This window comes from Vitis vinifera, chromosome 12 (genome assembly GCF_030704535.1).
Source record: "Vitis vinifera cultivar Pinot Noir 40024 chromosome 12, ASM3070453v1".
Taxonomy (NCBI): Eukaryota; Viridiplantae; Streptophyta; class Magnoliopsida; order Vitales; family Vitaceae; genus Vitis; species Vitis vinifera.
Window position 1 is genome coordinate 14,839,314 of NC_081816.1, and position 26,950 is coordinate 14,866,263.

Here is a 26,950-nt window from a genome sequence, read left to right on the forward strand (position 1 = left end):
AGTAACTAAACCTCCAATTCCTTGGAACTAAGGTTGCCGGGGAAGGTTCCAAGTGCAAGAATGCAAAGCTCTGTGGTTTTAGCTAGTAATGAAGAGGAAGTGAAATCCTTTAGTGATTTCAATGTTTTTAGTTAACTTAAAACACCTTGGAGTCACCTGGGCCAACACTTGGTAAGGCAAGTGATTTCCAACCGTGGAGATGCACTAGTTTACCCCTTGCGAGCCTCTGGTAGGTGACTTCAAGGTAGGATTTTCTGGAATTACCAACACTTGGTAAGCTTTTGGACTCCTAGGAGACATCCATTAGTTATCTCTTGCGAGTTTGTGAAGGGGAATCCAAGGTTAAAGATCACCTTGAATGGTAAGTGCTCGTGAGAGGCATGAACCATTGCAAGTTGTATCAGTGAGAGAATTAAAGTGAAATCTAATTGAAGGAGTCTCTGTACATCACCGGTTAGAGGATTGACTATAAGTTGAATCTCTAATGCGAGGAAATGAACCATCTGACCGGAGCTATGTCTTTTGCATGAGGAACCACCCCAGTGAACCTAAATCTCCAAGGAATGCTTTTCTTCCTAAATTATTCCAAACTTCTGTTAAGTTAGTTAGTTTAAGTCTAAACCTTTACCAATCAAACTTTGTGTTTTACTTCTTAAGCTAACCGTGAAATGAAACAAGACCAATTCACTTGGAATTGGTATCCTTGATTGCTTGTTCATCATTCCCAGTGAACGATCCTAGAGCCACTATACTATAGTAGCTTTGTATTTGCTACCCTAGTGTATGGTGTTATAGGTATAAATTTTGTTGATCACTTCCTCAATCAAGGAGCACCAGCTGAACACAAATCAGCTGAGACACCAATTGGGCATGAGTCAGTATCGATTGATGCTCAAAGGTTGCAGTATTTGGCTTTTACGAGTTGGTTAGGAATAGTTCTTTGTCTTGTATTCAATATTATTGCAGTGACTGATTATTGGATTAAAGGCAGGGGTACCAAAATATTTTTGCTCGTAATCATCTATGTTTTGGTTGGATGCCCCCTTTCATATGTGTTATGGTATAGGTCTCTTTATCGTGCAATGAGGATGAATAGTGCTATGAACTTTGGTTGGTTTTTCCTGGTGTACACTATACACATTTGTTTTTGTATAGTCTTTACTATTGCTCCTCCAATTGTCTTTGAAGGGAAGTCATTGATGGGCAACCTTGCAGCAATTGATTTGTTCTCTAACCATGTGCTTGTGGGGGATTTGATCACTTACCAAATAAGACACAGGTTGCATCCTTGAGGAAATCTCCAAGTGATCTATGCATATATGCACTTCCCATATCCACATGCATTCAAAAAGGAAAGAAAAAGGAATAAAGGAAGGTGACCGCTACTTCATTCCACATGCTGGTGGTACTAAGGGGAATTTTGGGGACCGAAGTTATTGACGGGCAACCTTGTAGCAATTGATTTGTTCTCTGACCATGTGCTTGCGGGGGATTTGATCACTTACCAAACAAGACACAGGTTGCATCCTTGAGGAAATCTCCAAGTGATCTATGCATATATGCACTTCCCATATCCACATGCATTCAAAAAGGAAAGAAAAAGGAATAAAGGAAGGTGACCGCTACTTCATTCCACATGCTGGTGGTACTAAGGGGAATTTTGGGGACCGAAGTTATTGACGGGCAACCTTGTAGCAATTGATTTGTTCTCTGACCATGTGCTTGCGGGGGATTTGATCACTTACCAAACAAGACACAGGTTGCATCCTTGAGGAAATCTCTAAGTGATCCATGCATATATGCACTTCCCATATCCACATGCATTCAAAAAGGAATAAAGGAAGGTGGCCGCTACTTCATTCCACATGTTGGCGGTACTAAAGGGAATTTTGGGGACCCTCACGCACCCATATAAGGAGTGGGCTGCCATATAAATAAAAGAGAGAACAGGGAAAAGGGAGACAACCAGATTCACGTACGAACGAGATCCTTTTCAAGGGGAGCATGCACTGTAAAACGAAAGGAGACACAACCACATACAAAGGACAACAACCAGCATGCTATCATAGGAATCTCTACACATTGAACACATGGCTGTCATCTATCCATTAAGGAGTCTTGGAGTCGCTTTATCCGCACCATCCATTGAGGAGTCTTGCAGCTGTGCCATCCATTAAGAAATCTCATAGTTGCACTACGCAAAAGAATCTTGAAAAAGGTAAGTTAAAATTCTTTACTTTAGTTTTTGATTCTTTGTTTTAGTTTGAAAAGTCAGAATTTTAATAGTTTAATTCTTTAGTTTAATAAATCATGTTGGATAAATTTCTTGTTTTTAATTTGGATTTAGTTTAGTTATAATTTATTCTTTAGTTTGGAATAGTTGATGATTTTAATTTATTAGTTTAATTAATCTTATTAGATAAAGTTTAATTTCAAATTAGTTTAGTTTTAATTTATTCTATAGTTTGAATGTGTTTGTGATTTTAATTCAATTGTTAATTAAACCTCTTAGGTAAAGATCTTGTTTTTAATTTCGATTTAGTTTAGTTTTAATTTACTTATTTATTTATTTATTTATTTTAGTTTAGATTTGTATGTAATTTTAATCTAATAGTTTAAATAATTATGTTAGATAAAGTCGATGTTTTAAATTCTAATTTAGTTTAGTTTTAATTTATTTATTTTAGTTTAAATGTGTTTGTGTGTTTATTCGGTCTTATGTTAGTTCTTGATTGATGTGTTTCTTAAATCTTAGTCATTAATTCTTGATGGATATCTTGTTGGTTTATTTGATCTAAGTTTTAATTATTGCTTTGGCAGTCTCCTATCCCACTTACTTTTCAGAGGCTATCGAAAAATAGTGAAGATTGGTCTCCATTCTCACCACTTTAGTTTGCTCGGTTGTCAAAAATTTCACTTTGTGATTTCATTTTCTTTTGTTTTGCTTGGTATTCTATTTCTTATGTTTTGTTGTTTTCAAATTAATCTATTTTATTTTAAAATAAAATAATTTTTTGAAAATATCCCATTTAAAATCTATTATTAAAAAAAATACATTTAAAGTCCTTAGAATCAAAATCTCATGTTCTTAAATAATATGCAACCATGTTTTGATCGGTTCGCATCTTTCTCAATTTTCAATAAAAACTATGGTTTTGAGTAAGACACAAATCCAAGCTTATGGTCCCAAATAAATGGGATAATTCTAGGCTAGATTCGTGTATATCAATTGTGGAATTGGTGAAACCCCTACATAAAATCTTTTTCAAAACTCATCTTTGCTGCCACCTTTGCTACTTGTTGTAATCATATCTATCTATTTTTTTAGGAATTATATACAAGATGTATGTGATAATTGATGATTTCGTATACTTTGATCATTTTTGCTATGCTAATTAGATGACAAGCATGCTAGGATTTCTTTATTTTATTATTTATTATCTAACCCCTCATGTCTTGAGGAAGCACGTTACAAGTTACCTATGCTATCCAGGTACGCTTCTTACCTTCGTATCTTAATTCCATAAATTATGTATTGCTTTATACATGATCATTATGTATTGCTTCGTATGTGATTGTCAACCTGTTCATCATATCTTTTTGATTGTTTGTTTAGCTTGCTATGTTTGATTAAGAGACTAGGGTAAAATACATGTTGTGTGTTTTATTTTCCAAACTAACCATTGATGCCTTATGATAGTGCTTAAGAAGCAATCCAAGTACACACCCTAAATCTTATTTATGATTTGTGATTGGTTTTCTTGTTTGACATGCTATTTTTGAAATCACTTAGCCTACCTAGGTATCTACAATCAACCAATTAATTGCCTCATTTCCCTCTACTTAGTCAGTAGAGACCTTTGTAGGGCTTAGAGGGGTGCCACCTTTTAGAGGTACCTTCCCAATAGGTAACTTGATCCTTGGATCTAGACTCGAGTTTTTCAAAAACACGTTTTTGCCAAAAACTATGGAGTCACTTCTTTAGGGTTTTCTTTCTTGTTTTATTTTTCTTTTTAAAATAAAATAAAATAAGTGGCGACTCTAAATTTTCTAAAACTAATTTTTCACCAATAAAAATGAGTCTTCCCATTAAGTGGGGACGCACGTGAAAAATGCAAGTCCACAAATTGGCGACTCCACTAGGAATCTTGAGGATCAAGCTTGAGCACTAGTTGAGGAAAATGTGGCGTTTAATTGTTTAATTAGAGGGTACATCTTTTTTTAGGTTAGATGATCCAATCTGCTTGCTTGTTTGGTATGATATCTTAACATGTTTAATTGCCTTGAATGATCACTTGATTACTTGCTCACTTCAGCATGATTCACTCTCACATATGCTAGATAAGACTTTGTTTATATGATACCTATCTGCTTGGTATGACTGCTTGTTGCATGACAACCCTTACACCTACATGATTGTATGATTGCTTGTCTATGTTTACTATCTCACTTTATATCTTAGGTTTTTCGGATGCACCCACATCCTTCACCGCGTATTTTAGATTATCCCTAAGTGTTAAGAGATGGAAGAGCCTTCACCGTTAGGAAAACGAGGAAGTGCATGTGTGGAGGTGATGACCACCTTGCATGGAAGCACCCCGTCTCCTTGAAGGTGTGCAGAGGGTTGTGTGTACCGTTGGAGGCTACGATTGCTTCTACTAAAGATTCTTTAACCCACCCATTTTATCTTATAGAGCCACCTCAACCTTGTAGGCTAGCTTAGACCAAATTAAGATTTCATTCCTAGACGTGGGTGCATCTGTGGACCTTCAGAGCCACCTTGGTCACAATTGTGTTCAATTATCCCCTCCGTAGTCTCCTTTTGGTTTGATCAGAGATGAGTATCACATTGAGTACATTTAGGCTATATTTCTGCGCACTTATAAGTTGATTCCTACATAGTCACCTTCATACTACACCTTATCCAGTGTTTCCATATTTGTAAGAGGGTTTACCATGACCAATCTGGATTCACCTTCGTGGATTAGAGTTGGAGGTAGATTGACTAGAGTATTATTTCAGTCAAACCAGATATCAGATCAGAGGGATATGGACTCATAGATAGTTACCGTTGACTAGTTTGCTACGGCCATGACTTCTATCTAGGAAGCTTTAGCTAGCCTTGGCCAGAGGATAGATGGGCAGTAGGCCTAACAGGTACTAGTTCAGGAGAGTACCTAGTTTGATACTATAGTACCACCAACTTCTCCACCCAGTCAGTCAGCACCATAGCCTATACCTTTCACTCTGCATAGTCAGACTGAGGTTGCCCCGCCTCCTATCACATTGCCTATCCTGACCTCAGAGGACCCACATACACATATGGATAGACTTGAGTAAAGGTTGAGGCAGATGAGGGCTTTAGACAGAGCCATTACTTGGGAGGATTTTGATGGAGCACCGGTGGCCAGTTTACCAGCCAAGTTTAAGATGCATGAGATTGAGAGATATACGGGCATAGGCTGTCCTCGCATCCATTTGAGGCTTTACAATATGGTTATGAGAGCCCATGAACTAGATGAGGCTCAGATGGTTATGCTTTTTCCTATGTCCCTGAGTGGTGCGGCAAACGTTGGTTTACTTCATTGGATGTATCATGCTGTCGGACTTGGGATGATTTGACCCAAGAGTTTTTGAGACAGTTTGCATTTAACACTATCATTGATGTCTCGAGGAGAGAGTTAGAGGCTTTGAGATAGAGGCTAAATGAGTCAGTCACCTCATTTATTTCCCGTTGGAGGGAGAAAATTTCATAGATTATTGATCGTCCTTCAGAGAATGAGCAAATTAGTATGATCATGAGGAACTTACAGCCTAAGTTTGCTAGGCACTTGATGGGATTTCCTCATACAGATTTTGGATTTTTGGTACAGGCTTTATTTACTATAAAGGAGGGCATAACTAGAGGTTTGTGGCTCAAGTCTTCCCCTATTGACTCTAAGAGGAAGAAGCCTTTAGGAGGATAGAGATCAGAAGATGTTGGTGCTATCAGTTTAGCAGGGATGAGACCTCTTAGAGGCTATCCGACAATTGGGCAGACTTCTGGATTCTATTACCCACCATCACCTTATGTGCAGTATAGGCCACCTACTCCCTTTAGACCCATGACTCCTATTTATCTACATCCAGTCTCATAGCCTGTTTTGCTGCACATGTCACAGAGAGACCTCCTGCCCCATACACTCGACTTCGAGCCCCGTAGACCACTACTTATGTGCAAAGACCATCACGTTAGTTTGCTCAATTGGGTATGCCTTTAAGTCAAGCTTTTCAAAAGCTCATGGAGGGTGAGTTATTGACTCCATTGGCACCCAAGCTAGTACTTTAGATTAGACTTACACTGTTCTTATCATCAAGGACAAGGGCATGACAGAGACCACTATAGTGCTCTCAGACATGCTATTCAGGATTTGATAGACCAGAGTTTGGTTAACTTGGGACAACCAAGTGTAACCACTAACCCTCTTCCCACCCATTCTACACATGCAATGTCTCCACCTCCAGGAAATATCCATCACATAGACCTTATAGAGGATGACAGTATACATAGGTTAAGTTGGGATGATAGATTACCCGAGCCGATTGTTTTGCATGACAGTAGTGAGGTTAGTGGGGTTTCATTGGGTCCCTAGGTTCCCACACCATTCAGTTTGATCCCAAATGGGGTGTTGTTTCAGATGACTCATTCTACACCTTTGGTTATCAGACACCAGGATACTTTTATTTAGAGAGAGGATGATGAGGTTTTGAGACAATTACAGAGCACTCAGGCTCATATTTTTTTTGGAGTTTATTAGCATCATCTAGTACTCATAGAGATGTTTTGATTTGAGTCTTGAGTCAGATCAGGGTAGAGACTGCCACCACTCTAAAGGGGTTGATTCATATGATGACAGTTGGTAAGGCCACTTGCATTGTGTTTTCAGATGATGATTTGCCACCTGAGGGTTTAGACCACATATGCCCTCTATATATCACAGTTGGTTGTTCAGGCCACAAAGTTCCATCTATCCTATTGGACAATGGCTCAGCCCTGAATGTCTGCCCTTTAACCATTGCTACAGCCCTTGGTCATTCTACTTAGATAGTCAAAGTATATGATAATACTAAGAGGGAGGTTATGGGTACCTTGGTAATTGATTTATAGATTGGTTCAGCCATATTTTCTACTTTGTCGTAGGTTTTAAGGATTCATACATCTTTTAACTTGCTATTAAGCCGACCTTGGATTCATAGAGCTGGAGCTATCCTTTATTCTCTTCATCAGAAGATGAAGTTCATTCATGATGGGTAGGTCATCACTGTACAGTCTACCAGAGATATGTTTGCCTCTTTCGAGCCAATACTTCAAATTAATCATAGTGAGGATGGCCTATTTCTGACCGAGTTTACTTTTGATGAGATATAGACGCTTGAGATTGAAGATTTTTGTAGAGATTTTGTAGTTATGTCATTTGATCAACATAGCATTACAGTGGTTCTTGATATGATGAAGGGTATGTTTTTTTTACCTGACATGAGGTTAAGACTACGTCAGTAGGGACCTAATGAGTTTATAGCTGCCATTGACCATGATATGACATTTGGACTTGAGTTCATTCCTATTGAGGCCGATTATCAATACATGGCGCAATTACGCAAAGAGAGAGTAAGGGCTCTATTATCTCACACACCATTTGATTATCATATTCAACCCTATAGGATGAGTCTGGCTGACTACTTTGTCAGAGGAACAAAGATTCGACTTCGTCTAGAAGAAAGTGATAGTGTGGTTCATACAGATAGAGAGATTAAGCTTCGGCATCTATTTCACTGGTTATAGTTGAGTGATAGGGCTCCTAGCACTTCTGATTCTATGGCGATTACTCCTCCGTGTCTAGATCGAGCTAGTTTGTTGTCCCTATGCTTCCCAGAGGAGGTCACTGATGACAAAGTGGTCGTCAATCTCACTAAGATGATTGATGGAGTTGTTCCCCATGATGAGTACCAACATGAGATGGACATGATGACCGTGAGTCGGATTATCAGCATTGTTCAGCTTTAGCCTATTTCAGCATTTGATATGTTTGGTGATTCGTTCCCAATTGGTGTCTCATTTGATTCATGTCCTCTCAATGGTTCTTGACAGTGGTGCCATTTGATTCGTGTCCAACTGGTGTCCCTTGATTTTGGTCCTCAGGGAGTAATCAACAAAATTTATAACCTATTACACCATGAACTAGGGTAGCAAAGACAAAGCTACTATAGCATAGTGGCTCTAGGATCATTCACTGGGATGGGTTTTCACTTCACAATTGATATTAATTCAAAGATGAATTGGTGCCTTTTCATTTCAAGGTTAGCTTTAAAAGAAAACATAATTTTTGGTGGAAAAAGGTTTGGTTTTAAACTAACCAAAAATAGTAATTGATTTTACTTACAAAGAAAAGTGTTTCTTGGAGTTTAGATCACTAGGCTCAGGTTCCTTGTACAAAAAGGAAGTTCCGGTCACTTGTTTCTTTTTCTCGCATTAGAGAATTAACATATAGTCAATTCTCTAACCGGTGCTGTACAGATGCTTCCCCTTAATGGGTTCAAACACTAAATCCCTCTCACTGATGCACCTTGCAATGACTCATACCTCTCACCTAGCACTTGTCATTCAAGGTGATCTTTAACCTTGGATTATCCGTCAAAAGCTCGCAAGAGATAACTAATGGATGTCTCCTTGGAGTCCAAAAGCTTACTAAGTGTTGGCTATTCTAGAAAATCCTACCTTCAAACCACATCCCAAAGGCTCGCAAGAGATAAACTAGTGCATCTCAATGGATGGAGATCACTTGCCTTACCAAGTGTTGGCCTAGGTGATTTAAAGACGTTTTAAGTTAACTAAAAAGATAAAAACCATTAACAGGTTACACTTTCTCTTCATTAAAAACTAAAACAACAAAACTTCCAATTTATGCATGTGGAAACTTACCCGGCTTTCTTCACTCCAAGAGACAAAGAGCCTAGCCTCTCATCCTCTGAGGAAAAATCCTCAGAGTTTGATTGGCTAGAAATAAAAAGAACGAGAAAACAAAAATATATATGAAAAGCAGAGCAAGTGCTCTGTATTTTACTTCCTTCCCAAAACTGTACAAAGGATGCATCTCTGAGAACAAGCTCCCAGATCTACATATTTTCTATATACCATTTTCTAAAGAAAATTACAAACTATATATAAGAGGTTATTCACCTTTTTTTCCAAACTTAATAACTAAGGAATCCTATGATAGGTGGGTTACAAGGAGAGTTTGGGGATTTAAACATCAAATATCTAAAGTAAAATATCTTAAAATATCTCAAAATGTCGGTCGCACATATCGGGAAGCGTCAGGAGAACACCGCGGCACTGTGTAGAAAAATATCTCAAAATGTCGGTTGGACATATCAGGAAGCTTCAGGAGAACACCGTGGCACTGTGCAAAATGGCTGCGAAACTCTCCGAGTAAGCGCTATCAGAAGATCCGGATATGTCTGACTGGGGAAGTTGAAACGCCCTCCTCTCCCATCCGGCGTCAAGCTAGGTACGAAATATCCGGCCATCCGGCATTAGGCCGGGTGTGAAATATCCGGTCATCCGGCGTCAAGCGCCGGATGTGAAATATCCGGATGAAATGTCGGCGAAAAAGATTTCCGGATGTGAGACATTCGGGTGGAATGTCGGCGGAGCAGAATTCCGGATGTGTTGTCCGGATCATTTACTAAGCCTTGCTACGTCATTCCGACAGCCTGCCATAACCCACATTCCGTCGCCCTCCGATGGTGTGTCCGGACGCCCTGTTCGGACATCTTTTGTAGGGATTCCAAAGAACTCTCCTCAATCTCGGATTGTTTTGGTGATCAAATTACTAACAAAAACACCAAAACTTAACACAATTTGATTAGAATTGATTGCAAGGGTCCTTAATATGTTAATTGGGTTAAAAGGTGATAACTACTACTCAAAAATGTTTAAAAGAGTTAATTACAAGCTATGAAATAACACTTTTTGAGTAGTAATCATTTGGGGTGTCCACCACTAAGGTTGTTGAAGAGACTCAGACTATTCTTGTTCTAGAGCTTTTAGAGGATGATAATAGTTTGTTTGAGAGCATTGTTAGCCCAGTTGAGGAAGTGTCCAACCTTGTAGACCTACCTCTTTCTTTTGATGTTTTATCGGGATATGTCTCCTACTCTAACGATGTTTCTATTGTTTCATTTATGGATTTGAGTATTTTTTTAGTATTCGCTTGTCTCTTGTAATAGTATCTCTATATCTGCACCCCACTCACCCACTCCACAGATATTTGATATAGATGATGAGATTGCACAACTCGATTTAGATATAGACTCTTTTGATCATGACTCAGATCCCATAGATGAGAGAGTTTCACTTGTTATAGGAGATGTTGAGACTGTTGATTTTGGCATAGAGGACCAGCCTAGAGAGCTGAAGATTGGTTCGCCCCTATCTATATATGAAAGTGATAGACTTATTCATTTACTCACGTCATACTTGGATGTCTTTGCATGGTCTTATGAGGACATGTCTGGTCTCAATCCCTCTATAGTCTAGTTCCATTTACTTATTTTGCCATATGCCAGACCGATTAAGCAAAAATTGAGACGGTTGCACCCACGTTGGAGTCTATAGGTGAAAGAGGAGATTAAGAAACAACTCAATGTTGGATTTATATCAATGGTTGAGTATCCAGAGTGGTTGGCTAACATCGTCCCTATTCCCAAAAAGGATGACAAAGTTAGAGTTTGTGTTGACTTCAGAGACTTTAATAAAACTAACCTTAAAGATGATTTTCCTTTCCCACAAATTGATTTTTTGGTCAATAACACTGTAGGCCATTCGATGTTGTTTTTCATGGATGGGTTTTCAGGGTATAATAAGATTTTGATGGCTCCAGAGGATATGGAGAAGACAACCTTTATTACTGAGTGAGGCACTTACTGTTACAGGATTATGCCATTTGGGTTGAAGAATGCAAGAGCCACTTATCAGAGGGCCACTACTACCTTGTTTCATGACATGAGGCATAGGGTTGTTGAAGTTTATGTTGATGATATGATTGTGAAATCTCGAGGCAGAGCAGATCACCTATTAGCTCTAGAGAGAGAGTTTTATTAGATCATTTGTTTCTTGGATCAGAGTAGATATACTTTATAGGTATGAGAGTTCAGTAACCTTTCACTAAGTTCTTTGAATCGGTGTCTTCTCTACTACTCCATTATGGGTGATATGATTACCTCTATTGTACTAATATGTGTTGCTCATCATTCATTTTTTTTACTTTCTCACTACCTTCATTTGATTTCCCATCACTTCTTTCCCACTATTTATTCCCTTTTTTGTGCCATTCCAACACCTATATACTCTCCCGATTTGACACCTTTCTTCACATCATTTACATGACTTGCTAATGGTTTGACCATTTCTCCTCCTTTCTCATTTCACCATCAATAATCTCATCGACTCCTCTTAAGTTCACATGTTCATGAGATTCTCCTATGCATTGTACACTATACACGAGGGTATGGGTTTGATCATTAGATATTTGAGCCTAGTTTTCTTTCGTTTCTTTGCCTTTTCACCCTGGCCTATGTTACGTCTCGTGTCTTAAGACCACCCTAAGGCCATGAGATTAGACATTATCTTTGACAATTTTCACTTGGATGAGCTTTTGTAGATTGGTTGAAGCATAGTCGTTACTATGTTTTCTCTTATGGGAGATACTTTTGGAAGCATTTGGTTTCTCTCTCTTGCTTAGCATATTGATGTTTGATGGATTTTTGAGTTTGGAGACAATTCATTGATGATATCAGATTCATCATTTTGTCATGCATCAGATATCCACGTTGGGGCATATTTCCTCTTTCTCTGAGGTTTCTAGTTGTTGTTGGACGGTATGGATATCCTTATTTATGGTTATAGAGATGTTTGATTGATTTTGACGGATTCTTTGTTGTACATTAGACATCCATATTGGGGCATATTCCCCTCTCCTTGATGAGATTGTGCATAAATGGATGATCATTGTTAGTTATTTACCTCATGATTTTGACATTAGATAGCCATACTGGGGCATATTCCCCTCTCCTTGGCGAGACTATGTTCAGGTAGCGGTACATAGATAGATGATCGTTGTTGCTTATTTACCTTATGACTCTGACATCAGATCTCATATTGGGGCATATTTCCCATTTTCTTTGAGTATTCTTGAGATTAAGACAATGACCAACTTAATTTTAGATTAAGTACTAGTCTAGAGCTTCTGACGATTGACTATATCAGGACCTCCCTACATAGATTTGTTCAGATAGAGATGGATCACATCAGGTTTCACTCGAAAAGCATGGGTGGATCATTTAGCTAGATGCTCATGAAATAGATTGTTTTTTCCATTGTTACTTTGCAGATTGGATTATCCAAATGAGCAGTGTTTTGTGCCCTTTGAGATTTTCTTTTAGATGAGCCATGATATACACGCTTTGAGATTTACCTTTTGAGATTCATCGACAGAGCAACTTTTTAGACATAGAAAGTTCTTTCAATTTAGATTTTTTAGAGGTTTGTGATGATGCATTGGTTTCTAACCCATTGATTTCAACTAATGATTGATTTACTAGTTGTTTCAGTAGTGCAAGCACCCTAGATACTGGGGCATATTTCCCTTCTTAAGTTTAGTAGTCCGACCCTTGGCATTTTGAGTATATGACTTTGAGCCCATTTACTTCCTATCCACTTTTGAGTTAGTTTTTTTTATTCGATCCTTTTAAGCCCTGAGTCTCCTAGCCCTAAGTTATCACTCTCTTCTTAAGCCTTGAGCCTGGTAGCCTTGAGTTATCCTTCTTCTAGACCCTAAGTCTTATAGCCTTGAGCTATCCATTCCTTCTAGGCCTTGAGCCTGGTAGCCCTGAGCTATCATTTTCTTAAGACCCAGAGTCTTTCCAGCCCTGAGCTAAGCCTTCATCATTTGGTCACCCATGAGTGATTTGACTTGGAGTTTGCGTATTGCACTCTCCTTCTAGCAGATCAGTCACTGAGCCTGGAGCTCATAACCCTGAGCTGTTTAGATAGCCCTAAGCTATTCATTATAACCCTGAGTTACTCATTGTATTATGACCCAAAGTCATTCATGGCATTCCAAGCCCTGAGCTCATAATCCGAAGTCGTTTGTATCCTTCACATCCCTGAGATGTTTTGTTTTCATCATTCTAGCCACTTACGAGTGGCCTCTACTCAACACCATGAGCCGGAAAGCATCCTGATCGGCAATCCATTTAGAGCCTTGAGCTCACGACCCAAAGTCGTTCCTTTTATTTATGACCCAGAGTCATTCTTAGCATTTAGGGCCTTAAGCTCACAATCCAGAGTCGTTCTTCTTTCATTTATGACCCAGAGTCATTCTTAGCATTTAGAGCCCGGAGCTTACGACCCAGAGTCGTTCTTTTTATTCATGACCTAGAGTCATTCTTAGCATTTAGAGCCCTGAGCTCACAACCTAGAGTCATTCTTCTTATTTATGACCCAAAGTCATTCTTAGCATTTAAAGCCCTAAGCTCACGGCCCAGAGTCGTTCTTCTTATTTATGACCCAGAGTCATTCTTAGCATTTAGAGCCCTGAGCTCACGACCCAGAGTTGTTCTTCTCATTCATGACCTAGAGTCATTCTTAGCATTTACAACCCTGAGCTCACGACCCTAAGTCGTTAATCTTATTTATGACCTAGAGTCATTCTTAGCATTTAGAGCCTCGATCTCACAACCTAAAGTCATTCTTCTTATTTATGACCTAGAGTTGTTATTTTCATTCATGACCCAGAGTCATTATTAGCATTTAGAGCCCTAAGCTTTTGACCTAGAGTCATTCATAGCATCTAAAGCCTAGAGTTCCTAATGTAAAGTCCTTTCTTTCATCTGCGACTTAGAGTCCTCCTTCATATTTAAGGTCTCGTGCTCTTGACTTAGATTTGTTTATCCTATTCCTGACCTGGAGTCGTTCAACTTGTCCATGACCTAGAGTCATTCATCTCATCTATGACCCAGAGTCATTCATCTCATCCATGACCTTGAGTCATTTTTTTTCATCCATTTCCATCTTTATGCTACCCATCATACACGTTTCTCCCTTCATTGTCATCCCACGCTTGTCATTGCAACCCCATTTTTTGACCTTGCCACTTCATGTGCTAGGACAAAATTTCTGGTCTTTTCCTTTTAGTTCTTTGGTACAGTTCACTTCGTTCCACTCATTTTTTGTATTTCAACTCACATTCTCTACACTCATGATCTCTACCGAGGGCATATTTGTAGACCCTCCATTTTGTCCCTTTAGCACATGTCTTTAAGTTCACTTCTAGTTTTCCATAGTAGTTCCTTGGTGACCCATTGCTACTCATACTACTTACATTTTTTTAGCCACATTAAAGACTTTAGTTGAGGGATTTATCTGACCCCTCATTGTGCTCTTGGCAACCTTAATTTAGACTTAAGGTTTTTTCTTCATTTTTAGGATAGCTTTTAGGTGCACTTGGTCCACTTAGGCTCACTTAGGCCCACCTAGGCTCACTTGGGCCCATTTTAGACACCTTAGGCCCACTTAGGCTCACTTAGGCCGATCTAGACTTACTTAGGCCCATTTTGTCACACCTTGGCTCACTTAGGTTTGTTTAGTCTTGCTTAGGTCACCTTTCAAGTATGATAGCATGGCTCGTATGACTAGCATGTGTTTGATTTTTTTAGTTTAGTTTATTTTATTATTATTATTATTATTATTATTATTATTTTATTAGTTTTATTCATTTACTTATTCATTTTTTTAGAAAATTGCATGAGAGTTGAGATTTTAGTTTTTCCTAATTGCATGAATTGATACTTATATATTTATTTATTTAGTCTACTAACTTATTTATCTTTTTGGGGAAATTGTGCAAGGTTGATTCCATTTTTTTTTAAGACACAATGATCCATGTACACCACTATTGGGAACCTCACGAGGAGAATATCATCAGTGGATGATCATCTTACCATGATAGAAGCATCACGTGTCTTCTATAGAATTCCCATCACCATACATGGATCCATTTTGAGGGGCACTATCAGCAACATGGGAGAACCTTCACTAGATGTACCAAAAAGCACCATTACATGCCCACATAAAACATTGTGATCACCACACATCCTAGATAATTCTTATGTGAGGGGCATGCATGCATTTGAAGTTAGTGAGGGTTGTCATGTGGGGAGGTGACGCTAGAGATCACGCATTTTTAGAGGCTCTCTAGAAGGCTCTAGTAGGGGGTTATGGACTCTTCTTGGGGTAGACAGATTATCATACATTGGAGGAGAATTTTAGAAGCTCAAAATTTCGTAGAGAACACAGGTCACTAGCAAGGCATCAAGGGGAGACTATCACGTTGCAGGAAGATAATGGTCACTCATTATAGAGCATTTTTCTGGAGTATTCTAGGAGATTCAGGAGGAAATTGAATGAGGAGATGATGTGTTTTTCATCCTGTACATCATGAGGAGCAATTTTGGGAGTACAAGAGGATCGTGGGATGAATTATCCCCATGCATTGACTCATTGGAGAACATTAGTAGGAGTTTCTAACACCACTTTAACTTCAACCGGATTTACTTCAATCCCTTTTTTTGTCACCATGAATCCGAGAAACTTTCTCACACTTACTTCGAATGCGCACTTTAGCGGATTAATCTTCATGTTGTACTTGTGCATGAAGTCGAATGCTTCTTCCAAATGGAGGAGGTGTTCAAAACGAGTTTAGTGTTTGATGACTATGCAATTGATATATACTTTCCCCATTCGACCTATTAAAGGCTTAAAGATGCAGGTTATTAGCTATTGGTAAGTAGCTCCTACGTTTTTCAACCCAAACGACATGACTTTATAACAGTAAAACCCCTAAGGTGTAATGAAAGTCATTTTCTACTCATTAGGTGGAAACATTAGTATCAAGTGGTACCAAGAAAAGAAAACATTCTATGTCTGGCAGTGACATCTACCATCTAATCCATGCAGAGAAATGGGAAGCTATCTTTGGGGCAAGCTTCATTCGGTTTCGTATAGTCTATGCAAACCCACAAGTTTCCTCTTTTCTTGGGTACTACCACCACATTAGGTCATCTCCCTGATAAATCCTACTTTTAGTAGTTTTTCAATTTTTGTTTAGATAATTTTTTGACGATCTGGATGGAAATGATGGACTTTCTGTTGTACAGGTCATGCAACAGAAAGGATGTTCAACTCATGAAAGACTACTACCAGGTCTATGTCAGGCATGTTCCACGCAAAGATGTCCTTATTTTTGCGAAGCGTGTTGCCAAGATGATCACATTCATCCTCAATTAGTAGAGAACTAACGTAAGTCATCTGGTCATCTTTTTTTTATAAAGACAACTATTGCAATGGGTCAATTGCCAACGGATCCCTATCCTTGACCTAGTCTTATAATTGTTATTGCCCCTCTTTTATTGATGACTTGGGTTCGTCTTCAGCTGGGCCAGTATGCCCGGATTTTATTACCACTTGATAACATTGTTGAGTAGTTAGTTAGTTTCCATGCAAATCCACTTGCCCAATTTCTGTCAGGTAGTTTACCATCTTATGATAGGTAGATAGAATGACCTTCATTTTGTGTAGCCATGACCGCCCCATGATGGCGATGTAGGGTGACAGATCCTCTACTATAGAGAATTATACATTGAGAATGGTTGGGATGGCTTGGAAGGGAAGTACAATGTCGCCTAGGGAGATTGTGGTGGCCCCATTGAATTCAAACAAAAATTGGCCAATATTTTCTAAGGAAGATGATGAGTATCCATTTGCTTGTAAGCTAACATTTGCAATAAGTTAATAGAACTTCCCAGGTTGACTAGGATTCTTCGCACGTCAAATTCATCGATTCCTAGTGTTAACACTAAGACGTTTTCGTGTGACAAAATCACCTGCTTAAAGTCAACTGAAGGGAAAGTGATTAGGCCATCAATTGTCCGAGCACTTTCAATAGTGAACATTCACTGAATTGCACTCACTCTTTCCCTTACTATGGCCGAGCGAACCATTCTCCTCCTTTGCCATTTGGAATGATATTTGTCGTCCATGAGTTCCCCATGAATGTAATTGATCACTATTCGGTGTGCCATGAGGGAAATAGGAACTCGTTGTAGTGTTTCCAATGGTGCAGACATATTGCTTGAGATGTTAGACTTTTATGAGTTTATCCACTAAGTAATGCAAATTTTTGCATTTTTCTTTGGTGTGCCCATGCTCTTTATGAAAAAAGCATTGCCATCTCCAATCACATCTAGATGGATCAGTTTTGATAGGCTCTGGCCACTTGAACTCATGCAGCTCTCAAATCAAATGGAGGATTCTTTCATACGGGACAGTCAATGGGGGTGAGCCTGAGTGGCTATCGTCGCGACTACCTTTCTTGCCTCTGGTGGTCTTGTCTCACTTGGCCATTTGAAGTCTTTGAACTCCTAGCCTTATTGTTTTTGGCTACCTAGTTCATGACCAGGATTTTCTAAGATTTTGCCTAGACATCATCCTTAAGCATGACATATTTGTTCACTCATTTGAACATATCGTTCATTGACGTAGGCGACTTTTTAGTGAAGGACTCGAAAAATGGGGTGCTTGGATTGATGCTCTGTTTAAAGATTTGTAAAATGACATTCATGCTATAAGACTCCACTTGGACCACTACTTGCCCGAACCGCTTCATGAGGTCCTTTAGTGATTCATTCTTCTGCATCTTGATGTTCTTTAGGGTGCTTATATTATGCTTTTGCTAAGTAGAACATAAATAATGGCCTATAAAGGCCTCTAAGATGTCTTGGAAGGAATTAATAGAATTCTATGGGAGTCAAACCATGAAGGCTGGCTGGAAAGACCTTTCATAGCAACACATTGTTGTTAATGTCCAACATCATCAACTGTCGATAATGCATCAGATTGTCAAAAGGGTCGTTTGTCCCATCATACATGGTAAACTTGGGCACCAAGAACCCTTTGGATGGTTAGTAGTCAATGATGTGAGGGCCAAACGATGTGGAAAGTGTGTTATCCAACCGTGTACTTATGGAGCCAAGTGGGGTCTTCGTTGTCGGGTCATTTACTGGTGGCAATTCTAGAGTTGAGCGCTAAGGTAGGTAGCTTGGTGATGTCTCATTGTTCGGTTGGCCCAAATGTGCCTTTAGGGCCTTCGACATGAGTGGTGGTGCTGACACTCTTTTCTTCTAAGTTCTAAGATGTGCTTTTAAGGCCTTTGAGAGATGTAAGCCCCATTTTTAACCCATTTTGCGTTTTTCTCTAATAGAGCTTACAACCTCTTCTGCTTGAGTTCGATTGGTTGGGGAATGCACAAGTTTAGGTAATGTTGGGGAACTGCTGGAAAACAATTCCTCATCCACTTGTAGAGATGTCTTAACGAACTATTGAGAAGCTCTCTCTGTTTAACTTTAATCTCATCTCAAAGTTGTCTATTGTCTAGGGGTGCGACGACTTTTCAAACGATGTCCCATGGGCAATTGAGCCTATAGCTCTTGGTTTTCTTGCTTTAGTTGTTCTGCTTGACGAAACAAGGATTGCATTCACCATTCATACTTTTCTTGCTTTCTTTCCATTCTATCTTGCCAAACTTGGAATCGCTTATAAACATTGGTTGATTGAGTTGCAAGAGGTGTATTAGCCATCGTGTTTTTTTAGGCTTTTGTATTCTTTTCCCACAAACGACACCAATATTGGTGCACAACCAACAACATTGAGTTCGACTAGCCTCCAAGACTTAGACGATGTTTCAACCTGCACAAAGGAATGCCAATATGGGTTTTTCGAGCACGTTGCTTCGAAGCTTAAGTCAAAGAGTGAACACTTAAGCAAGATAGGTTTTTTTTTGAAAAAAATGGTAGTATACCTTTCTTGTGGTCAAAAGTGGCTATTTATTTTTTTCCCAAATGTAACGTATTTTCAAGTGTCTTAATGGTGTCTTTGATTGCGTGTTATTGTCTTTAATGTTAATGATTGTTGGCTCATAACGGCTATCGCACCTTAATGAGCCATAAAAACTAGCACTTTAGCCTCGTAACGGTTGTATCAATCAAGGCACTTAATGTCTATCATAGTTAATGCTTATTAGGCAACGTATGCAATGCCCGGTTGTTTTTGTGTTCGTCTGGTACCCTAAGGCCAAACCAGATAGACAAGAATACACGACTCTTACACACTTATGCCTTGCATTGGACAACGCTTGGGAGACAGAGGTGAGCTTCCCACACCAATTACATTCTTTCTACTCTTAAACACATGTAAATCATAATCACATTGTTGGTATATATATTTACCCATTATAATCAAAATATCTGTTTAAGATTTTTTGCAACTTTTTGTGAGATTTAAATAAGAACTTGTTTACTATTAATGTATTGATTGAGATAAGAAATCAATTGCCAAATGGAGTGATATATTAATGGGTTAAATTATGTGTAATAATGCGATTATCTCATTAATGGGTAGCAACTTTCTTCCACTATAAGAAAAATGGGAAACAATGACGTTTTTTAAGCGTCAAGAAAGGTAACAGATGACGCTTCTCTAAAGCGTCCTCTTCGCCTCTGTCATTGTATGTCTTAGGCAACAATGACACTTTCAGGAAGTGCCATCTTTGATAAATACTTTCAATGACGTTTAAAGAAGCATCATATTTGGATAATGTTAACAACGACACTCATAAGAAGCGTCATATTTAAACATTTTCTAGTGATATCATTTTTATGAAATAAGCAATCTTGACATTTATAGAAGTGTCATCTTTAATAGATTTTATCAATGACACATCAAACTATTAATGTAACTTCATACTTACATACAAATTTATTAATTATATCAAAATATTTCAATAACAATTTCTAATTCTACAAAAGAACAAATATTAGTGCAACAACTATTAAGATCTATATTCTATAAAAAATAAGATCATCCTCCAAATGACTTTGATGTAATCTTCATGATTTTCGGCATCACTACCTCCTTCAACATTATGACTTCTTGTCTTTTGGCCAATCAATTTCCTTTGAAACCTATAAACAAATACAAGGAGAATAAAAAATCTCTCAATTATAAATGCAAAAACCAAAAAGTGCAATTCAAACTAAAACTCTCACAAAAATCTTAAAGAAAAAAAAAACACAAGAACCAATATAAAATGAAAAGTAGAAAATTTTGAGAAAATTAAACAATAGAAAAAACACTAGTTCTTTCTTATTTTATTTTATTTTTTTATTTTAGTTTAGGTGATTCTAGAGCAATAGAAAAATAAATTTCTAAATGGGGTTTTGAGTTATTTACCAAGAACTAAATTGTAAAGAGCATTATTAGTTGATTTTCTCCAATAAAATATATTTTATTCATCATTCTTCTACCTAAAAAACAAAAAATCAAATATACAATCCAAAGAACAAAACATAAATAAAGTTTCAAAGGGAAATTTTATATATTATGGGAAAATGTAAGAAAAAAATGTTAAGGAAAAAGGTAGAAAAAATGTCTAAAGATTTTCCTCTTAATTTTCATTGAATAGAGGTAGGAAATATGCATTCATCTTAAATTTAATAATTTTCCCATGGACAACCAAGCAATCTTACATTTTCTTTCCTTCTCTTTTTCCTCTTTCTCCCATTTTCCTCAAGCTTTCCATGAACAACCAAACAATCTTATATTTTCTTTCCTTCTTTTTTTCCTCTTTCAACCCTTCCCTCAATCTTTCCATGAACAAATTAACATAGTCTTCATATGTCTTCCTCTCTATCTTTCTTTCTCTCACAACTCCTTCTCTCATTTTCTTCACTCTTTCTATCAAAGATATTTAACCGAGCAACTCTCACTTCTTGCCTTTTGCCTAGCACCCAAAACAACTCTCCTACTCTCACAGCTCCTTCCCTCAATTTTCTTCCCTCCCTCTATCAAAAATCTTTAATTGAACAACCCTTGTTCTCTTGTTTCCTCTTACCTAGAAAATTCCCACCCTTTCTTCACACTTCTACTCTCCTAAAAGAAAAATCACAGCCTCTCTTCTCTTCAACGAATCACCATTTTTCACTCCCAAAACTAGCTCCAAAATAACAAGGTATAACTTGAACCAAATGAAATCAAACCACAAAAACTCAAACCAACTTGTGAAATCAATAAAACATGAGGTAATTCATGCATAGGTTATGCAAAATATTAAAATATAAAATATTAATGGAATTACTATTTTTACTTATCATATAATTGAGAATATATGATTAAAAAGTGTCAAAATGAAGTTTTTTACCGTTCAAATCCGATCTTCACCGTTCAAATTTAAGATTAATGACTTATGAACCTCTCCTCCAAATTTCAGCTCAATCAGACCATGAACAAAGCGGCATCGGACCTTTGATGAAATCTGGGCATGATGTAAAAAACCGTTGTTTTTCTCTCTTATCCTCTTTCTCTCTAATGACTATCCAAAACTCAAAATCCGATCTCCACCGTTAATATTGAAGATACATGAGCCACGAACCTCTCCTTCAAATTTCAACTCGATCGGACCACGGATGAAGCGGGATCGGACATTTGATGAAATCTGGGCATGATGAGAAAAACCTTCGTTTTTCTCTCTTCTCCTCTCTCTTTATAATGACTTTCCGAAACTCCAAATCCGATCTTCACCGTTCAGATTGAAGATAAATGAGTCACGAAACTCTCCTCCAAATTTCAGCTCAATCGGACCATGGACGAAGTGGGATCGGACCTTTGATGAAATCTGGGCATGATGAGAAAAACTTGCGTTTTTCTCTCTTCTCTTCTTTCTCACTAAAAACCGTGGCTCTCTCCCTTCTTTCTTGTCTTCCAAAAGTTAAGGTTTTCAATGGAGACTTTATAACAAATTCTAAAATACCATGCATGTCCTTTTTCAATAAATTAAAAATAGTATTCTTTATTTCATCTTCCAATAATAATTTTTATATATTGAACTCATAATGAATTTATATTATTTAATTATTTGATATTTTAGGTTGATGTTGGTTTAATTTGAATATTGATATTTTAAAAAAAAACTAATTTAATAGAATGAGCTTAATTCCCATAAATATTAGAAAATTTTTATAAATATTCTTATTGCATTTAGTTTTATTGTGAGTCTAATCATCATTAAATTAATTTAAATATTAATTTATTTCATTTTAGTTAAATAATTTCAAATTTATATTCATTAACTATAAAACCTTCTCAAATAAAAGGGTTAAACCCAATAAATGTGGCCCAAGGCCCGAACAAGTGCTCAAAATAGGCCACTTTTTTGTGGTCCACAAATAAATTAACAAATTATTTTTAAATGAAATATAAGATAATTTCTAATTTAATAAAAATGAAAAATAGTTTATGAAAATAGATTGTATTGATACAAACTATAAAAAAATTAATATCAAATAATAAAAAAATAATTTATTAGGATTTTATTTTATTTATATCCAATTTTTTTAAAAAAACCTTAATGTAGCAACTTTATGTCATTAATATTAATGTCAATTTACCATAATTAATTTATAGAATAAAATTCTAATATCAAAACTTGTATAAGTTAACTTAAAAACAAAAATTTTAAAAGTCAATACAACTATGACACTTATCAGGAACGTCATTACATACCCATCAAATAATGATGCTTATAATAAGTATCAAGGTAAATAATAAAACTATGATGCTTTTTATAAGCGTCATTATATACACAGTTATAAGGAAAAAGATGACATCAAATAATGACACTTATAATAAGTATCAAGACAAATAATACAACTATGACACTTCTTATAAGCGTCATTGTATACCCTCAATAATGACACTTTTAGAAAGCGTCATAAAATAAAGTGTCATTAATTTCAATTTTTGTAGTACTGTTCCTTTGGAAAAAAATAATACAAAATATATAAAAAGGGGAAAAAAAAAAGAAATATAATATTTTAGATTATTTTAATTATTTTCCAAAAGTGATTTCATTAGAGTCTATTAATTTATAATTTTAAATAATTTCACTTTATTTTTGCAAGTGGTTTTATTTAGTTAGTATTTTTTTAGTTTGTTCTTTGATTTTTGAGAAATTATTGAAGCTTGTGTGGGTGTTTTTTTTTTTTTTTTTGGACTTTTGTTCAGATTTTTTGGAGACTACAAAATTTAGGAGAAAGATACAATTTAAATAGGAAAAAACTTATAAGATTGCGGGCAAGTATTTTTGAATTTTTTTCATGTAGAAAATAGAGTAAGAGGAGATGAATGAGCAAGCTAAGGAGACAGAAACTTTCCTTAACTAGTCTTTCTTTTATTATTATTATTACTATTTTATTAATCAATGACTTATATTGAATGTTAAAATCAAATTATTTACATTAAGATATAGAATTTTCCTTCATTGGCATTCACAATAAAGACATATTTTTAATTAATTATGAACATTATTATTCTTGAAGATGACTACTAGTATATGGGTTTGCAAAAGAAGTAATTAGAAAAGATAGAGAAATAAAGTTAAATAGAATAAATTTTGATTGATAGATAATATTTATCAATTTTTTATTTTCTTTTTCTTTATAGTGAAATAAAATTTAAAAAAAAAGATAACTTAATCATGAGAAATTTATTTATTTTATATAATTTAAGTAAAATAAATAAATATAATTTTAAGGAAAAATAACAGATTTTTAATTTGGATAGCATAATATATACGGCTAATTAAGTTCTTATTTTATATTAGTATTATTTTAAGTCTTAATTTTTTTTGATTCATGTACCTATCATGGTTTTCTTTTTAAAAGATTATCCTTATTTTATTTCAAACTTTTAAAAAACAAAAAAAATTCTAAGTGTTTTTAATTGAAAATCATATTCACAAGGCAAAAAGCACTCTTGCCTAATTTTTTAATCCCTACTTGGAATTACATTTTTTTTTATTTCATATTTCTTTTACCTTTTTTTGAAAGCTTTTTATACTTTTGTAACTTTTTTTTTTCATTTATTAGAAATGTTAAAATAATTATTTGATACATTTTTTTTAGTATTTATCTATAATGTTTTTAAAAAATTATCCTCTCAATAAAAAAAAAAAAATTGATTATTCACATATGTAGTTTTTTTTTTTTAATTATCTTTTAAACTTTTTTATTTGATTTTTCATCAAGTTTCTAAGAATTGTGTTTACACACATAACAAAAAGAGATTTTACCTCTTTTGTTGAATTTTGTTTTGAATTACTTAAATTTATATACAATATTTTAGAAGTATTGAACTAGAAAAGTTAACCGATTCAATGATAGGACCAATGTTGAACTACAATTGAATAGATAACATTATAAATATATAATTTATATTTTATAAAGTTTAAAATAGCATTAAGGAATTTAAAATATAAAAAAAATTAAAATCAATAATATTTATTTTTCATATTTTTATATAAATGTATTAATTTTTACAATTTATATTAAAATAAATAAAATACTTAATATTTAAATGTAAAAATATATATTAAAAATGGAATATATATATATATATATATATATATATATATATATATATATATATATATATATATATATATGTGTCCTATTATTTTATAAATTTAAAAGATATTATATTGTTTTAGTTATATTATTTACATGGTTGTTATTATAAGATTTTTTTTATAAGGCAGGTATATTTTATTTTGTTGTTTTATAATCCTTAACATAAGTGAGGGATAGTAGTAGTCCATGAGAAACCTTTTAGTACTCTAATTGTGGGTATATAGAGTTTATCCATGCCAAATTAAGAAAGGAGGATTAATGGGATGGAGAAGGAGTTTAATCTTAATAAATATTTATATTTTTTGTTCAATCACAATCTTAAGTTTAGTGTTAATACATAAAGCCATTATTGGTTTCATATTTCAAAATTCGTTTTATAAAATTTTCTCTTTAGAAAATAAATTTATTTTTTAGAAAATTTTTAAACACCTACCTAAAATCTTTCGATCTAAAATTCCTCTAAAAGAGAAATTTTATAGGGGTACTAAATTTTAAACCATTAGTGACCAAGTGTTTTTATACCGAGCCTTAGGACATGTGAAGAAAAGTAACCCTAAGTTTAAAATTATTGTGTACTAACTTGTGATCATTGTAAGACATTCTCCACATACTAATTAAAAAAACAACCTTAAACACATGTTTAAAATGTTGGAATAGTGATGAGAAATCTATTCAATTTTTCATTCATTGATAGGTTTGGATTACTTTTCAAATGAGGAATAGGAAAAGAATAGAAAAATCCATGCTAATTAGGATTTCAATTCCTTTCTTTCATATCTTTGTTCACTTCATGTCTATTCCAATTCTATTTTCATATACTAAACGTGTATTAAGTGTGGCAGTTTCAAGCACATAGATGAGTTACTAAAAGAAGACAAACTAGTATTTTATGTAATGATCAACCCCAAAGAAGACGCCAATCAGGGGAACAATTTGCTTGTATGTAATCGTAGCATGTGGGGCACAGAATTGGTTAGATTTTAAAGCACCCTCAAAAATCATTCAAAGGATTTGTTTTAGTGCTGCTGTTACGATCCTCTGAATAGTTTTACTTTTCAGGTTTGTGACATTTCAGAGGTTGTTCCTCAACTGCCATTGGATGACGTTCGTGAGACTTTCAATATGAGGGAGAGAAACGATTCTAACCTTCTAGACATGTTGAGGATACTGGTGAGTTGAGTACTTGTGATCTTCAAGCTAAAATTTTTCCACCTGTTTAATCTTGTCCCTAATTTCAATTATAAGGCTTCTTTGTACCCTGAAAAAGTAGTTGGGAATTGTGTCCTCACTGTAGTCCTGTACCTTTGAGCTTCAATGTGAACAACAATTAACAAAAAAACATTACTTCCTTGGCTGAGCATTAAGTACATATTCAAATTTTTATTATGGGATAGAACTAATTTGCTTCTTAAGTTATGATTCAAGTTTTCTTAATCCACCACTCATGGTCTCAAAAGGAATTGAGTAATGCATATGATTGATAGTTAGGTGGGTGTCAACCTAGTTAGGATATACTCAAACTATAGTGATGCAATTCTCATCTTTTCTTTCTCCCTATTATTTCATGTAATTTGTTGAAATATTGAATAAAAGATTAATTTTTTATATGTTTCATTTCCTTTTATAATTTTTTGTTATTTTTAAAAACAAAAAATTAACATTTCTACAAATTATACAATTACAAACTCGATAAATATAAATATAAAAAATAAAAAGTATAATTATTAGAGGTACATAAAAAATAAAAAGTATAATTACTAGAGGTGTTTAAAGTAACAAAAAGAAATCTCATTTAATAATGAAAAAATTTCAGACAAAATGACTTAAAAAATTAAATTAAAAATTTTAACAAAGTGAGTCGAGTATTGTTAGAGCTATCCAATGGGAATGTGGGACATCAACTTACCTCGCCTAAGTCTAGAACAAGGATGAGAAATAATTATATGATTGAGACAAGAATGGGTAGGGGTGCCTCATCCCAAACCTGCACTATTACCATCTCTAATTTTGATTTTGGAATTAGATATCAAAATTATGATTTTGTTTGGTCCAAAATAGGATGCAAATTCTCCATGTTCCATCCTACAACACCAAAATCGAAGTGAAAATCAAAATTCTTAACTAAAATTGAAGTTAACTCCAAATGACATCAAAGTTTAAATCCAAGTGTTCTTTAAAATCAATTTTGGAATGAAAACCAAATTGAAGTATTCTCCCTACTCAAATGGCTTCATAACTTTCGAAAATGATTCATCATCCATCCAGACATTGCTTTCCAATTAACCTCTTCATCTCTCCCCTCACCTCATTCATTCATTCTATGCTTATATTA

The 26,950-nt window shown here is 35.4% G+C and overlaps 1 long non-coding RNA gene across 1 annotated transcript; it reads right to left on the reverse strand.

Moving 5' to 3' along the window:
• Positions 1-19,881: 19,881 nt before the first annotated feature.
• On the reverse strand, positions 19,882-21,916 carry LOC132254788 (uncharacterized). The gene is made up of 2 exons (XR_009467157.1): positions 21,354-21,916; positions 19,882-20,118 (listed from the first exon to the last, which is right to left on the reverse strand). It is a non-coding gene; the product is annotated as an uncharacterized LOC132254788 (long non-coding RNA).
• Positions 21,917-26,950: the final 5,034 nt, after the last annotated feature.